Source organism: Eschrichtius robustus, chromosome 6, assembly GCF_028021215.1.
Source record: "Eschrichtius robustus isolate mEscRob2 chromosome 6, mEscRob2.pri, whole genome shotgun sequence".
Taxonomy (NCBI): Eukaryota; Metazoa; Chordata; class Mammalia; order Artiodactyla; family Eschrichtiidae; genus Eschrichtius; species Eschrichtius robustus.
Genome location: NC_090829.1, coordinates 146,183,572 through 146,201,197, shown reverse-complemented (window position 1 = coordinate 146,201,197; position 17,626 = coordinate 146,183,572). Strand labels below are relative to the sequence as shown.

Sequence of the window (17,626 nt, the reverse complement as noted above, 5' to 3'; positions counted from 1 at the left end):
AGAGGCACCTCCAGGCAGGACCCTCTGAGGTGTCACCCACGGACCACGTTTCAGACGCTCTGTTAGATAAATTCCACTGTCCCAGGCCATTTCCTGGTAGTTTTAAGAGAGGAAGTTCTCCAAGCACTTCCTTTCAGTGCCCATCAAAAGTAAACAAGAGGAGTTGAGGGCAAGGTGAACAATTAACATCTCATAAAATATTTTAAAATTTTATTTGCACATCTTGTCCCCCCAAATAGCCCTGGGAAGCATTCAAGCGAGGCGAGTAGACTTCCCTCTTCACGGATGTAAACTACGCAGAGTCCAAGGGCGTGCGGCACTCAGACACCCCGGCCTCCAGCCCCGGCGACCTTCCCACGGCCCCTCTGGCCCCCACGGCTCCAGTGCACCCTTCATCCTCCGGCAACCCCCTCGGCCTTGCTCTGGGATCTGACCCCATCTGCCCAGGACGCCCACTCCCCATGCCATCTTCCAGGAGTTACGAACCGCAGGTGTCCCCGTTCTGGCGGTCACTGCCCGGTCACCGTTCTTAGCGCAAGCCCCCGTCCCCAGCCGGGAGGTGAGAGGGAGGTCTGCAGACGCCTGCCGGCTGCTCCTCGCTCCCACCTCGCCCAGAGAGATGGGCCACGAGGGGGCCGTGTCTCGCTGCGCAGCTCCGCACGATGACCAGGGAGAGCGGCTCCCCTCCCCGCAGGCGTCCCGGCAGGTCCCGGGCCGCCCAAAGCCTCCACGTGGCTCCTGGGCACCTGCCTCACTTACGGTAAAGTGATGACCTGCTTACGCCTTTGAAGAACTAAATAAAACAGGCAACTCCGGAAAAGACACCCAAGACAGAACTGGAAAATGATGAGCCAATTTCTACAACTTCCACAGGAGAAAAAGTGGTTTTTGTTTTTTAGAGCAAAGGGGAAGGTGTGCCACGAGCGGTGTCGGAGCACTGCCCCTCTCCACCACCTCCCCGGGCACACACGCCTAGAGGAGCGGGAAAGTGTAACAAGGCGGGAACAGGAGAGGAGCCAGGCCCGGGGAGCGCGGGGACAGGAGAGCCTCCCGGGGCCGCGGGTCAGCACGTCCACCGCCCTCAGAACAGCCACAGCGGTTTTACTCGTAACTGCCCCCAAATGCCTGACGATCGATCGTCAGTAGAATGATGGTCAAACGGTGGAATGTTAGACACGGCAATAAACTCCAACAGCACAGGGAGCCTCGCATATAACGCTGAACAGAAGGAAACAGACACAAAAATGCGTGCTTTGATTGCATTTATATAAAACAAGCAAGCAAAGAAGCAGACCTACAGCCCAGAGCCGCGGCAGACGCACCCACGGGGGCCCGGGGGCTCCGCCTGGGGCGGGGCTGCCTGAGGCGGGGGGCCGGGGGAGGCTGCGGGTGGCAGGGCTCCGTTTCCAGCGCTCAGGGTCTTGGCCTGGGTGGAAGTCTGCTCTGTGACAACACCCTGAGCTGCGTATCCATGGCCTGTGCACGTTCCCGTGTGCGATGCTTCTCAACAACAGTTCAAACACAAATCATTTTAAAAGTCACTGCTGATGAGGCAGAAGAGGAAGGAGAGTGAGAGCGCAAAGGCTCCTGAGGAGACGGGAGCGCCCTCATCTCACACGAGAGTGCGGACAGCAGGCGGAGAGCGGAGGTGTCAGCGGGGGCACGGCGGGTGTCCTCCGGGACAGAGAGGGACAGAGACGCGTGCCTTGCTTCTGTGAAGCAGGACAGGAATCTCTGTTTTCATAACACATACCATGAGATTCAACGTGTTTGTTTATTACCTTTTTTTAACAATGGTCAAAATTTTGTCACCTATTCAAAATAAAATGAATCCTGACAGCAACTGTAAATAGAAATATCAAAGGTGCAATAAATGCTAGCAACTCCTTGACTGTTAGAATTTCCAAAGGGATGGCTGAGTACTTAAATAGATGAGGATGACCCCTCAAAGTGCTATAGGTGAGGACTTGAATTAAAATAGATCCTTGCCAGTGACAAGTATTTAGTTCAATTCCTGAAGAACAAATAAATAAAAACCAAATAGTAAACAAATCCCACGCACTCTCGCCTCATCTGGCTCTTTGACTAAATGGTCCTCACGAGCAGTCACCCCGTGTCCCTCTGTCTTGGAAACCTGCCGGACTGTGTGGAAAACACCGGCGCTACTCGGGATGCAAGTGTACTGTTTTCCAATTTACTGAAAAAAGAATTAATAATTACTTCATAAAGTAAACAGATCGACATTTTAAAGTTTGTTTCCTGAACGGAAAATGCACACGTCACCCTGAGGTTAATTCCACCACTTTCAGAGAGTCTACTGCTCAAAGCGGCTTCTCATCAAGGAAGAAAATTATGCAGAGAAAAGAATCTCACATTTTCTTCTCAAGATCTGGAAGTGAAAAGGCCAAGTAAAAATAAATACAAAGCAAACTGACTAATTTGAGCTTCTTTTCTCCCTGCACTAGCTAATAGAGCAGAAAGCTAGAGTTGGAAAGAAAAGCGTCTGAGCTTTTTGGAGAAAGGCTGAGGATATAAATACACGCTCACATCTGACTCTGGGCTGGGTCGTGAGCCTCGCGTTTCCACTGTGCAGCTCGAAGCAGAAACTCCTCACTGTGCGGCTGGCAAGCGGCTCTGGAATGATCTGCTATAGGACTCTCAAGGAAACCTCAGGAGTAAACTGACTATTTTTGCTGAAACTCAGATTGAGGCGGCTTTTCTATACTTACAGCCGAAAGCACACTAAGAGCTACAGCAAAACACTGGTCTGAACAGCAAACCTGGAAACAAGCAAAAGGTGCATGATTGGGTTAAAATACTGTGGCCACCTCCACACTCTTCAACAACCGGAGGGCCCCGTCCCAGGAGGCCAGGTGCTAGGAAGGAGCACAAACCAGCACCCAGAGGGAGGGGCGAGGAGGAACACCACCCACCCGGCCAAGAGAGCGGCTCACGACACGGAAACAGCGCTCGACAGGCCAGCAGTGCCACCGTCCTCACGTGTGAGCGTGCTCGGATGTACACACACGCGGTCAGGCGTAGCTGTGCAGACAGTGACACACACGTGAGCCCGGGGCCCAGACTCTGCCCCGGAGCCGTGCCCCCGGCAGCCGCTTAGTCCCCCTCAGCTCCCTGATCTGTGATGAGAGCAGAGCAGCTGCGCCACGTGTGCCCCACGGCCGTGCACACGCCAGCCGGGTCTCGGGTACAAGGCAGGCCCGTCCGTGAGCCCGCGAAGAGGCCCCGCCCCAGAAGGTCACTGCGGTCTCCTCGGGGTGGCAAGATGACTTCTTTTGTTTTCTTCTGCTCGTCTCTATCTATGGTCTGGATTTTCTACAGCGAAGCACAGGATTCTCACAGGAGAAAAAGCCTGTGGGTGACGGGGGCAACGCCCCACAGGAGAGGGAGGCTGAGCAGCCAGGCCCGCCACTGCGCCCGGGACCTACGCGCCAGGCTCTGCGCCTTCACCCCCGCCAGCTGCCCCCTGCTGCCCCCTGCTGCCCCCAGCTGCCCCCTGCTGCCCCTGCTGCCCCCAGCTGCCCCCAGCTGCCCCCTGCTGCCCCCACTCCACCCCTCCCTGGCCAGTGCCAGTGCGCCTGAGCCGACCAACTTTTGTTTCTATTTAACTTAAATGTAAACAGCCACGTGTGGCTAGCGGTGCTGCTTTAAACGTCCCTTTAATTCTTAGAGCCACTTGGGGAGGTGGCTCCAGGGATGAGGCACCTCTTCATGATGAGGCATCTCTCTTCCCCTCCAGACGGTCCCCAAAATGAAACGAAGCTTCAAGGCCTGGCACGTAGAGCTGGAAGACGCCAGGGATGGGAGCTTCTGACGGGCGGTGCCACGCAGCCTGTAAAGGACGGCAGGCTGCCCCGCACTGCAGCGGGGAGGACGAGGGGGACGGAGGGGGCACATGCACACCTGCCAGGCCCCTCATCCACTCAAATCACCGCTTTCTCCCCTGCAAATGCATCGTCCGGGGTCCGGGCTGGGCTGTGGCCAACAGGGGAGGGCTGAGACTGCCCGGTGCCGGGGGAGGGAGGAAGGGAGCAAACGTCCAGCAGCTGTCCGCGCGGCGCCACCGCAGGGTGGGCCCTGTCACCCTCTCCCACTGCTGACCCCTGGTATGGTCTCACCGCGTGGGGCGGGGAGGCTGCTGTCCCACTGCTGGAAGCGGCCCAGGGCCACGCTGGACCCCCAGTGAGAAGCAGGCCTCAGCCCCACGGGCGGCTGGCAGGACGGACACTGCCCCCCACGTCCCCCGTACGGAGAGGGGCGCGGCTCCCGGCCTGGAAGGGGCCTTGGCCCGGGACCTGCTCTCCCCGCCGCCACCGCCCACTGGGCACAGGAGGGCTGGAAGCAGCACCGGTGCAGCTCAGCGTCATGGGGCCCCGCCAGACTGCGTGAAAAGGCCGTGTGTTCTTAGGTCCACACTTGGAACACAAAATCAGCTTTTACATCAAAACAAGTCGGCCTTTAACCAAAACCCAGGAGCAGAGAAGGCAGTCCACTGCCAGCAGCGGGGGTCTGCGGTGAGACGGCGGCTGGAGGGCCGGGCCTGTGGCTCAGGACGCAAGGTTCCAGCCCAGCCCGAGACGAGGTTCTGACCTGCAGACGGGCCTCTCCTCCTCTCCGTCTGACTTCTTCAGGTCAAGTTCCTGAGACAGACCAATGCTCTCCGCACTGGCCACCTGAGCGGGTGGGCCCCCTAGGGTGACCCGGCTCGTGGACGGCCGGGGGGCCGCACTGCACAGACAGGGCACCGCCCTGCCGCCGAATCTGCGCACCCACGGCGGATGCCTCCCTGCCAAGCAGAGTGTGAAATCCACAGCGAACACAGAGCCACGCAAAGGCAAAGGGCAGCAGAGCAGCAGCTCCTAAGCTGCAGGACTCCCGAGTGTGGGGATGACGGAAGGACAAACGGCCTGGAGGGACCGACGGCGCCCGTGAGGGGGCCCGGGGGCCCAGCAGCTCGTGCACACAGCTTCCCAAACGCCCACTCTGTGGTCAGCACCTAACAACGATGACATCTAGGGGCACAGTTGTCACTTTCATCATAAAGTCCATTTCAAAGCCAACCGCGGGTTAGCTCAGAATCAACCACCGTGAACTTCAGCGCTCTCTGTGGAGCCAAAGAGGCCCCTTCACCACCACTAAGCACGTACATTGTGACAGCTTTCAAAAGGGCTTTGGAATTTCTGCTAATCTGATGTGTGAGAAACGGTGCCTCAGTGAAGCTGAAGGGCCATTTTTACACGTGTGTGTGTGTGTGTGTGTGTGTCTCGTCTGTTCATGCCTTTTGCCTATTTTCCTACAGGATTTTGGCCTTTCACTTCCCACAATTCTAAAATATTAATGACATGTTGTGTAGATTTTTCTCCCAAATGACCTTTTGTCATCTGACCTTACTGACAGTGTTGTTGTTTTGGTCAGGCAGAGGCTTTTCATCGCTCTAGTATTTTAATGTCATCGGTTTCGCCATCGTTTCTTTTGTGGACCCTAAACTCTGAGTTATACTTTTAACAGCCTTTCCCACACTTAGGTTATACTGATGAATGTTTCTAACACTCGAATAGTTTCCTCTTCACATTCAGCTCTCGGATCCATTGGTACATGGTCTAAGGCATAAATCTAATGTTGTCTTTTACAAAATGGTGTCCAATTGTCCCCAAATCACTTTTTCAAAAGTTCATCCTGACCCAGCGCTCTTAATCACACACTAGATCTCCATCTGTACTTGGGCTTCTGGTCCACTGGTCTGTCTGTTCTGTCTATTTGTGTCTGTCCTGCACCATCACCACATTCTCTCTCTTAGAGAGGCTTTACAGGACACGTTAATGCCCTTTTCTTAGCCCTTTCTGTTCTCAGTTTTCTAGGTATTCATGCATGCTTCTTTTTCTGTCAATTTTAGAATCAACGTGTCCGGCCCAAGGGAAAAAAACGACTCTGGAGTTTGTATTTTTATTGGAATCACATTAAATTTGTAAACTTACTTAGCACCGCCACCTCAGTGATACTGCGACGTCCAAACCAAGAATAAGGTATGTCCTTCAGTCTGCTCAAGGCTACTTTTGTGACTTGGAGGATCTGTGGAATGTTCTCCACTCAGGTTTCGAGCAGTGCTTATTCCGTTTACTCCTAAGTATTCTGCTGTGGTACAGGGGCTGTCCCCTCCCCAGTAACTTCTAAGCGGTTAGCTCTGTGTATGTGAACGGCACTACTCACGTCTGCGCAGTAGCTCTGTGTCCCTGCTACCCTGGCAGGTTCCTTTGTTATGTGACTTGCTCTCCTCACTGATCCTCTGGGCCATTCTCTCCGCGTGGTGGCCTCCGCACAAACAGTGCAGGGGTGAGGATGGAGCCCACCCCAGCGCTGCAGAAGGTTCTGCTGGACAGTACCGCCCGGGTTTGCTGGGGGAGCTGCAAACAGGGACGGCTAACATCCTCTCGTCCAAACTCCACGCCTCTGTGTCCTCCTGTTCTTTTCGCAGCCTGGCCGGTAGGAACACTGTGATTAGTAGTCACACTGCACACCCGTGCTTCGTGCGGCTTCCGCCTCCCGCCCTCCCTGTGGTCCACCGCCAGGCCCACTCCGCTGTGGGGAGCACAAGTGGAGGGGGGAGGGCCAATGAGCACCTAGAATTCATTTTCAGTAAAACCTTCTTTACTTTTCTGGCTCTTATTTAAACCTTTGCTAAGACTTTTTCATAGAGAAAAACAAAACTGCCATGTGGGACAAACTGAATGACTGATATTTGTGGACCCTGAAAAAGAGATTGTTTTAGATTTCTAAATGTTACTTTTATTAGAATTTGAAATAAATAGAAAACACATTTCTGACTCCCATTCCACGACTGTAGTATTCCAGCAATTCTACACCTCACCAACCCTACACTGAGCCACGGCACCACGCTCACTCTCGGGGGACGTGGGATTCCTTCATCCTGCTGCTCCCTGGCTCGGGGCACCTTCCACTGGGAGGACCCAAGTCCACCGCAGACGCAGTAACCCGGTCTGTAAAAGGGAAGTGGGCTGGACTTTTTTATGTTGCTAGGAAAATTCATTTTTTATTAATTTGTTGTTCTAATTCCCAAGTCACTCGTTATTAGAAGAATAAGAGAAAAGCGGTCAGCAAACACGCCAAAGGTCCACGGCCTCCCGGGTGCTCTCCAGGGGTTACCATGGAGACCACACCCAGGAAACTTAATCTAGGCCCCGCATCGGTCAGGTCTGTGCGAGTTCACTCATCAGGATGGCTGTAGAGAAATGATCGTGAAAACACTTAGAATGATGAGTTAACTGACAGACTACATGTGTGCTTAATATACTAGTCTAGGCTGCAACATGAAACAGGCCCAAAACCCGCCCTGAACACAGAGAGCTTTGTTAAACCCCAGAAAAGGGCTTTAAACTCAGCAGGCATCATAGGCAAGTGGAGAAAGGGACCTATAAAAAAAACCTCCCAAGGAATTTATTAATAAGCCCGTTTTTACAGGATACAATTGCAATTAAGACAAAGAAAGGAATTAGTACTGCTGTGAAAAAGCAAAAAAAAAAAGCAGCCAGCTTTGAAAGCTTGAAACACTATTGACAACGGCTGAAAATCTAAGAACAACTCTGTCAGCAAGCTGAGAAGTAAAGAATCTTAAAACGTGAAATGGCACGTAGCTTTCTCCTCAGGAAAGAATGGACACCAGACTGTTGATGCTCCCCTGCAGCTGTTTTACAGAACAAAAGCAACAGTATCACTAGCAAAACAGACTGAAAAAGCAAAGAAGCTGATTTCAGCCAAAATTTCTAGACAGGGCCTACTGTGAAAAGAGAACGCACCCGACAGGTCTAGAAAGCCTGGCCAGGGCAAGGGTCTCAGCACTTCCGAAGCCGGTCGGCCCCGCATCCTCCCACAGGCCCCAGGGGGTCTTCATAAAGGTGGTCAGTTACTGAAATACACCCACTTACACAGGTTCCTGTAAAGCTGGTGTACCAGAGAGCACAGAACCAACACAACGTTCGGGTGCTTTATTCTGCACAGCGTTCAAAATACTTCCCTGTTTCCTTAGGGCTAACTCTCAGGGGTTCTCTCGTTTAGAATGTATTCAGTTAATTGTCCTCTGAGAGCCTCGGGGTGACCAGCATGAGAGACCTGGCCTTCCACCTTAGGTTATCACACCCAAAGGGCCAAAATGAAACCGAACGTGCCTCGAAAAACACAAATGACACAAACGACACAGTCAGAAGTTGAAAATCGCAGGCTCAATGATGCGCCTGAGGCAGCAGAAGAACCACACAGGAGGTGACCCAGCAAGCTCACAGACATCGCCCGCCCCGGCACCTCACCCTGAGCTGGGAGGCGAGCTTCTCCCACTCCACCCTGCCCACCGACCCTACACTCGCAACCCGTGCCCTTCATTTGGGAGGATGTCCCCCTGGGGGCAATGCAGCCTGTGTGTTAAGGTCATCAAACCCGAGACCCCTCGCGGCCGGCAGTCACCCCAGAAAGCCTCTCGGGGGAGCGTGTGTGGAGGCGAAGCTCTGAGCAGAGCTCCTGGGCCGCTGTCAGGATGCTCGCCAGGGCCGCGTGTGGCATCTGCGCCCTACGGGCTGCCCGCCCGGCGAGGCAGAGCCCCCTTGTCCCTCCGACACTCTTGTGCTTCCAGCCCCTCACAGCGTCCCACTTGGCAAAACGGACACCTCGCCTTTGCTGGAGGCCACTGCCGGCAAGCAGGACAGGGTTTCAGCTCCCAGCTCCGGGGACCCTGTCCTCCAACACCTCCCCCTCCTGCCCCAGCCTCCACGCTCCCGCCCTCTCCAAGCCGCAGTCAAGCGGTCCCTGTCCAGACCCCAGCTGGGCCTCCACTGCCCCCATCTGTCCTCTCCTTTCTGGGGTCCTGAGGTCACTGGGTACAGGGGGTACCTGCCCCTTCCACTGTCCCTGGTCCTTCACACCCCGAGCTGCACAGAACGACTCCAACATCCAAGCTGACGGCACCTGGACGCCCTTAACTCCTCACAGAAGCCACCAGCCCCACACACCTGTGTCCCATTAAATCCAACTACACGCACCCCCAGTGCGGCTTCCTCTGGGCGGATTCGCAACAGATGTCCAAGGCCATCCAAGGCCTCCCAGCACAGGAGGGGGGAGGGGGGGAGGGGGGAGCCAGTGGAAGGGGCTGGCCGCAGTCCTAACTGACTAAAAGTCTCACTTTTGAAAAATGTATAAACCTGTGTGACTTAGTGAAGACACTGCCGGAGGGACGCCTGCAAGTGAAGTCCCTGGAAACCCACAGTCACTAAGACCCTGGCCTCGCCCAGGAGTCCTCGCTGGCGATCTGACCCTTCCCTGCTGAGCGCAGTTTGCAATGGCAAAACCACAAGATACACTGTCCAGGGCAACAAACAAAGGTGATGAATCTACGAGAAAACCAAGCGGACAGTTGCCACGGAAGTCGGGCTGAGGGACTACCCTGGTGGTCCAGTGGTAAAGAATCCGCCTTCCAACGCAGGGGATGTGGGTTCGAGCCCTGGTCGGGGAACTAAGATCCCACATGCCGCGGGGCAACTAAGCTCGCACACCTCAACTAGAGAGAAGCTCCCATGCCGCAACAAAGACCCAACGCAGCCAAAAAGAAAAAAAAAAAAAAGTTGGGCTGATACTTAGGGCAGAGGGTGAGGACACAAAAGGAGTTTCTACAGAATTATTAGCTTTTTTAAAAAACACTTTTTAAAGACTTTATTTTTGAGAACAATTTTAAAGAAAAGCTAAGATGACAACACAGCGATTTCCCACATACCCACCGCGTTTTCCCCTATTGTTAACATCTTACATTAGTATGCTGTGTTTGTTACATTTAATGAACCAATATTAATAAACTATTATCGAGGAAACTAATAAGTCGTAGTTTATTCAGACTTCCTCAGTTTTCCTTAGTGTCCTCCTGCTGTCCCAGGACCCCATCCAGGTCCCCACGTGACATGTAGTCATGTGTCCCCTCAGAGCTCCTCTGGGCTCTGACAGTCTCTCAGACCTCTTGCCTTTAATGACCTTGACAGTTTTGAGGGCCAGTCAGACATTTTTCAGGACGTCCCTCAGTGAAGCCCACAGAGGGGAAGGGCCCTTCTCATCACGTCCCGTCCGGGGTGCGTGCTGTCACGTGACCTGCACCGTGGACGCTGACCTTGGTCACCTGGCGCAGGTGTGTCTGTCAGGTCTCTCCGCTCTGCAGCTGCTCCCCGCTTCCCCACTGTCCTCTGGAAGGAGGTCGCCGTGCACACCCTGCACCCAAGGAGGGGGGACGCTCCCCTCCCCTCCCCGAGGACGGAGTGTCTGCAGAACCACGTGGATTCTCCCGCAGAGCAGATTCCCTCTTCCCCCGTTTCCTTATCGATCACTTAGTTACGTCCGTTTGGACCCGTGGGTGTTTGCTTTATACTTCGGGCCATGATCCAGTACGACTGTGTTCTGTTGCTGAACCGGCTCCAGCTCTGGCCCTTGGCAGCTCCCTCGGTTGGCTCCGCTGTCCACCCGACACACCCATCCGTGGGGGCTGGTATTTTTTTGCACTTCCATACTTCCTGGCACTATCAGGGGCTCCAGGATCATGTTGGGTGTTTCCTGCAGTCTTAGAAAGGAACCCTCACTATTTTTTATATGCTCGTTTATGGAGCATGCAGTTACACATTAAAAAATACACTTGGCAGACAGCTAGCTGAGCCTACCTTGAATCCATCTTCCTCCTTGTGGTAACAGCACCCCAACTCTGTTCTGGGGGACTGGCTTCCCCCTGCCGGACACTGACTGGGTGGTCCTGTGGAAAGGGTTGCCTGCAGGGAGCGAGATGCGGGAGGAAGCCTCAGCTTTTCATTTTAAACTGCCTGCATAATTATTTCCAAGGGTGTGTATTATTTCCATAATTTTTAAAAATGTAAAAAAATTTAAATCCTTGTGTTGTCAACAAGTAGAGACCAAATCTAAGTAAGAAAAAGAATACTAACAATTCTGATTTAAGCTAAAAATAAACACAAAGCATGCTCGCTTTAGAGTGGACCGAGTCTGGCAAAGGACATTCCACTGCGTCTACTCTTTTTCTCTTACACAATTTTAAGTTGCTCTTTTTCCCATTTAACAATCAGCAGAGACTCTGGTCTACTAACATGACGAGCACCCAAAATATTCAAATGTTTTTGTGGAGTACACAGTATTTGGAAAGTTTCACAACACGCTTTGCTTGGGGAGAGAAGTTTTACAGCTGGAAAGATGGTGGGGCTCACCCGTAACTCCCCAAAGCGAAAGGATCCCTGATTTACTTGAGAAATGAGTTACCCCTTAAACTCCAGGGCAGGAAGTAAATGTTATACATTAGCCAAAAAGTGTTTTAGTTATATCACAGGCATACTTAAGAAAAAGTATAATTTCAAGGTTTTTAAAACCAAAACTCTGTGTGTATACTTTAGGAGGTAAGGTTTTCCGGTATCCCCTAAAATATCTGAAGCGGGGTTTCTGAGGAAACGGGCGGGGGCGGCGCGGGTGGGAGGGGCCTGGCGCGGGCGGCTTGATAAGCCCCTGACCCAGGGCCGGGCGGGCGGGGCACAGTGCGGTGCGCGCACGGCGGCTCCGGAACGCAAGGGCGAGGGCGCGCAGCCGGCGCGGGGCAGGCCGTTAACAGCAGCCAGCGCGAGTTCGCCAGGTGAAGCGGCCCAGACCTCGCCCGACAGGACCCCCAGAAGGTCTCAGCCGAGCAGACTCACCCAGCGCCGGCCGCGACCGCCCCACCGGGCCAGACCGGGGACGCGCCAAAGAGCACGGCCATGGCAGCGCCGCCCACGCCGGTGCTGCTACTGCTGGTGGCCCTGCTCCTGCCCGCGCAGACCTGCACGGAGCCCACGGACAGTGCAACCACCCCGACTCCGACCCCGGAGGGCAACACCTCGGAGAGCCGGGCCCTGCCCGGCATCAAGCTCAAAGCCCGCGGCCCGAGCCCTGTGCCTGGCCCGCTCGCCCTGCTGGCCCCGCTGGGCCCACTCGCTCTGCGGCTGGCCCTCGGGTAGGGGCGCCACGTCAGGGCCTGCCCAGCGTGGACACAGCGCCCGCGCCTCGCCGGCTTCCACGCCTCGACCTCACGGACAGAAACGGACCCAGAAAGCAGAACCCCACGGACACCAGTGTGCGGCACATGGACGCCAAGGTCACACCTCCCACCACTCCATGAACAGACTGAAAGGGGATGGGACAATCCCAGCAAACTGAAGATGTGGCTCAGGAAATCTGGGCACCTGGGAATCAAAAGATATTTTACCTTTACTTTGGCTCATTAAATTATAAAGTCAAAAAACAACTGGGTGGTGTGCAAAGCCTTTCTCTGTACTGTGGGCGATGGGCAGTGGCCAGGTCTCCCACCAACAGATCTCTTGTAACTTGCAAGTTCTCTTAAGAGCTGGTGGCTACATTTGACTTGGGGACAGTAAGTGACAGGGGCCAACACAGTGACGGCAGATCATCCCCAAATCCAGGCCCAGTGAGTAAGCCCACTTGTGCACTCTGCTTTCCTACACACCCAACGAATGACCCAGAGATCAGACATACATGGTCTCATAGAACCTTCAAATGCTGCTGCTTTATTTCTGTAGAATAATTTTTACAATTTAAAGGTGAGTTTTTTAACATATATTTTAAAACCCTGAACATAAGGTTTGGGGAAAAAGGTAAATTAAGTGTTTCTAGCAACTGAGGGTGTTGTGACATTCACTGGGAGGAAAAAGGGTAGAAAATTTAGGAAAATAAAGTGATTGGTTCCAAATGTTCAGTTTGGGCCGCCTGTGAAACGTCAGCCTGGAGAGGGAAGTGCAAAATGCTGCCTGGCAGGCCAGGGGCCCAGAGCACCGGTGGGGAGCTGGAGATGGAAAAGCAAAACCGCCTGAGCATCCAAGCTGCGTGTCCAGAACAGACCTGCTGCTCCGGCCCTCCCGCCGCCAAAGCTGGCTTCCTGCAAGCTCTGTCCAGGCAAAGGCACCCCCCTTTCACCCTGCGCAGCCCCAAACGTGCCCGAGCTCTCCACCTGCCCTAATCCATCACCTCCCTCCGGGCAGGCCACCTCCTCGCCCCACCCACACTGGTTCTCCAGCCTGCACCATCGAAACTTCCACACCACAACTCCGGGTGCAGACCCCCGCCACAGTGGCTCACCCACTTCTCAGAACAGACACCACTACCCGCGGTGGCCCACACACCCTCCGCCGGCCTCCTCTTCTGCACCCCAGACTTCCAGCAAAGCTCCCACGCCCACCTCCACTTTTCCAGCAAAGCTATGCTCTTTCGCTATCAACTAACAAGGAGAAGGTACTGGGACCACCTGGCGGTGAACAACACTCTCTCCGAAGAACTGAAGGGGCCTGTCCCCCGGCTCTCGCCCACCTCGGGGCTGCGGAGGAAGCCCAGTCCTCCAGCCCCTTCCCTGCAGGAAACACAGTGGGGGGGACTCCTCCCAAATCCCAGACGAGGGTCCCCAGAGGCTCCCCTCGGCTCTCATGACTGTCCTGGAATCGACCCTGGGTGGGTTTCTCCTCAGAAGCCGAGAGAGAGGCAGCAAGAAGGGGGCGAGGGTCAGCAGGTCCCCCGGGGGGGCTCGCAGAGGTACAAGGGGGGCTGCCTCGGGGGCTGCGCGAGGACAGGGCCGGGGCCGCCGTCCCCAAGGCCGCCCCACATCCAGGCTTCCCCCACGGGAGACGGCAAAGCCCACGGGGGACAAGGGGGCCGCATTCCTGCTCCCGTCACCCTGTGGGGAGACGCCAGCTCGTCCCCGAGGAGGGAGGCGTGGGCAACAAGGGTCTGGAGGGAGGGCGGCCCACCCCAGGGACTGTGTCCTTGGGTCGCTGCGCAGAAGGGGCTCGCCCCTGCCGAGGGCACCTGCACTTGCCCCCACCATGCTCGCCACCAGGTGGGTCTGTCTGTCTAATCTGAGATGAAAGATGAGCGCCCCGTCCTCTATTTCCCATAAAGTCGGCCCATCTATGGGGTGTGGGGCTCTCTCCTGGCCGGAACCTGCGCCGGGAAGTGATGGGTGCGGACGACAGGAGCTCACACTCTAAAGCTCCTGCCAGGCAGGCCCTGGCCTCCCCCGCACCGTCTCACCCCTCCTCGCAGAGCCTGATTCTGGGGAGTACGGTCTGTGCCCCGCGTGATACCCTCCCTGCCGGCGAGGTGGCGGCAGGGCTCCTGAAATGCTCCCCTGAAAGAGACCCCGTCCCCTTGCTTCCCCTCAGAACAGCCGCCTCAAGGCCAAGGAGCCACACGTGACGATGGAACAGCAGAGTGGCGAGCCGGAGGGTCCCAGCCCCGACGGGAGGCCCAGGAGTCGGAAGCCACAGCAGCCAGGTGGTCTGCTACCTGCAGCCAAACCAACCATGAGCCAAACCGGGCCCGGGACCAGTGGCCTGCTACACCAGTGGCCAGGACCGCCTCTGCCTTCCAGAAGCTCACATTCCAGGGCAGGAGACAGACAGCACACGTGCAAACAAACAGGGCCTGTCGAGTGCTCACCCACGGGGCACAGACAAGAACGGCACAGGGGGAGGCCAGGGAGTGACTAGGGGACGGCTGAACGGGGAGCACCTGGGGAGGAACTGTCGCCCGCGGGAGGAACAGCAGACACCCGGGCCCTGGGGTGGGGCCGGGTTCGCCCGGAGCAGCAAACAGCGAAAATGGAGGGGAACAGGCCGGGGAGCAGACTGTGAACTCCTTCCTAAGGGAGCGCCCTTCCCCCGGTGTGATGGGAAGTCACAGGAAGGGGGCCAGCGGGGGTTCCTGATGGGATGTGCCCCCAGAAAGATGCCTACGGGGACCAGATGAAGGGTGGGCTGCGTGAGAGCAAATCCTGACCCTGCGAAGTCGAGGAGGAGCACCCGTGGCTCCGAGCAGGGCTCTAGCAGGAAGATGGAAACAGCGTTGGGAGGAGAGGCTGGCAGGCCTGGCTGAGGGCAGCAGGGCTCTAGCAGGAAGATGGAAACAGCGTTGGGAGGAGAGGCTGGCAGGCCTGGCTGAGGGCAGCAGGGCTCTAGCAGGAAGATGGAAACAGCGTTGGGAGGAGAGGCTGGCAGGCCTGGCTGAGGGCAGCAGGCCTGCGGGCAGCAGGGGTGGGGCGGGGGAGGCACCGGCACCCAGAGCAGGAGGGAGTGTGGCCTCGGGCTGAGGGCGGGAGGGGCAGGAGGGAAGCCAGGCTGGCACGGCCTGAGCAAGACAGGAACAGGATACTGGCCGCTGCCCTCGACAAAGACAGGTCACTGGGGGCTGGAAGAGCCACGTGGAGGGATGGCGAGCCCACGTGACCACAACAGACGAGGAGATGGTGACAGTGGGGCCAGGAGGCGGGAGGGGCCGAGCGCACAGAGAACCCGCCAGGCTGGCGCCCGAGGACCATGAGCTCGCCTGTGCCCCAGGCGAGAACAGGGCCCACCGAGGCAGACACGGGTGCCCGGGGGCTGCTTCTCCGGGCAGAGGGGGTGTCCCGACTGGCGACCACACCAGCCCAGACAGCAGTGAGGGCACCTGGTGGTGGTGGTGCCAACACATCCAAAGGACATCTTCCACCAGATCCACCTCAAAAGCACCCTAGGGAGGCTTCCCTGGTGGCGCAGTGGTTGAGAATCCGCCTGCCAATGCAGGGGACACGGGTTCGAGCCCTGGTCTGGGAAGATCCCACATGCCACGGAGCAACAAGGCCCGTGAGCCACAACTACTGAGCCTGCGCATCTGGAGCTTGTGCTCCGCAACAAGAGAGGCCGCGACAGTGAGAGGCCCGCGCACCGCGATGAAGAGTGGCCCCCGCTTGCCACAACTAGAGAAAGCCCTCGCACAGAAACAAAGACCCAACACAGCCAAAAATAAATAAATAATAAATTTATACATCTATAGCTTTAAAAAAAAGCACCCTAGGGAATGAATCCAAAACTTTGCAAATTTTACTTAAAGATTTCCCAATGCAAAGGTAATTTCGGACAACAAACTATCAGTAGCATTAGGTCCAAAGTGGGCTCACAGCACTTGGGAAGCCCTGCCCTCAATAAAAAGACAGGCAAGCAGCCTGACGTTAGCTGATCTTCTGGGTCTTTAATGAGACTCGAAATACACATTAAAGACTGTGCTTTAAACCCAGCTGTTCACAGAGCTGTGAAATCTACTTCTGGACGTTTCTGAACAAATAATTTGATTTATTCTATATCTGAAAAGAGCCTCACTTTTCATACACAAAATCACTAGAAACCCATCTTATCAAAGAGGACATTATACATAACATGAAAAACAAGAAACCACCTCTTAAAACGCTTTGAATAAAAAGGTTACAATCACCTAGGGCCATACAAATAATCAGATGACTCACAAGTTGAGAAGGCAACTAAACAAATCACCCTGAATATGAAACGCCTGAAGCAAGTTATTCGATTAGATTTTACTGAACCTCTTCTGAGCTTCCCATTTGCGGGGACACGAAGCCCAGCCCTAAGGTGCTTAGCGGGGGGCGGGGGGGACGGGAGGGGGACGCGGAGGAAGGGGGTTCTGGACTCTGAGAAATCCAGGAGGCCCGCCGGCAGCGCCCGCACCCCCAGCCCTCCAGCCCCCCAGCGCGGCCTGTGCCTCCCCAGGCCCTGTGCCCCCAGGCCTCCTCCCAGGAGAGGCTCCTCTCAGACACAGCCGTGCACCCACAGTGACAGACCGCAGCCTCAGTCGTGCACACCGCAGCCTCAGTCGTGCACACCGCAGCCTCAGTCGTGCACACCACAGCCTCACCAAGGAGGACGAGATGGTTCCAGGGCCGCGGAGTCAGAGGACAGCGGCAGGGAGGCTCCGAGGGCGGCGCCCACAGAATCCCCGCTTCTCTCTTCCGATGATCATCGATGATCGCCACGGATCCGGCATGGCAGGCGCTTCTGGAAAGCGGCCAACGGGAGTGTAAGCTGAGCTGGGACAGCGGTGCCCAGGGCATGAGAGGGACCCCGCGGCCTGGATCCAGTTCCGGAGCCGGCCGGGAAGTGCGAAGGAAGCCAGCATCCAGCAGCTACTCTGCACCTCGGGGCCCAGTGCCTCCTAGCCGGGGTCCCGCCAGGCCCCTCCTGGCCGGAGTCACGTGCAGGCGGGTGTGACCCCACAGTGTGTCAGTAGCCAAGCTGCTTCCGTCCTCCCAAGACTCTGCTTATCTCAGAGCCTGGGTTTCCTGGTTTTCACTGTGCCGACTGTGTAAATGTGGGGGGGAGGGGATGACCTGAGACTCCCCAAAAGGGGTTCAATGGCCTAGTAACAGATTACCTTGCTGGCTCCAGAAAACAGGTTAAAGATTTCCTTGGCTTTAGAAAACCAGATGTGATACTAGTTTTGGTATCATTAGGACCCAGGATCTATCTTCAAGACAAAGAACTAAAAATACAAACGTGTGATGATGAATTACTCCTATTTTATAGGATTGAGAGGCTTTACTTACTAAAAGTTTTTAAATAATTACTCAAGAGTTAGATTTAAGCCATTAAGAGCTTCACTGATTTCCTCCACATCATCTACTGTGTTTTTGTACAATCCCTAATTTGCTCATTACTTTAATATTTATAGAAAGATGTTTTGTTTTTCCTATTCTGTGATACGATTA

At 55.4% G+C, this 17,626-nt stretch overlaps 1 protein-coding gene across 4 annotated transcripts in view; it reads right to left on the bottom strand.

Annotated features, from left to right (window-relative positions):
- Positions 1 to 17,626, bottom strand: part of ADARB1 (adenosine deaminase RNA specific B1) — a 116,899-nt gene that overhangs the window by 80,936 nt on the left and 18,337 nt on the right. Inside the window, exon 1 of one of the 4 annotated variants that reach the window (XM_068547204.1) lies at positions 10,716 to 10,801. The exons of 2 other annotated variants lie outside the window; for them this stretch is intronic. The gene's annotated coding sequence lies outside the window, so the exon portion shown is untranslated. Of the gene's footprint in view, positions 1 to 6,225; positions 6,247 to 10,715; positions 10,802 to 17,626 lie in introns of those variants that run through there. One more of the 4 variants, XM_068547205.1, reaches the window with a different exon arrangement.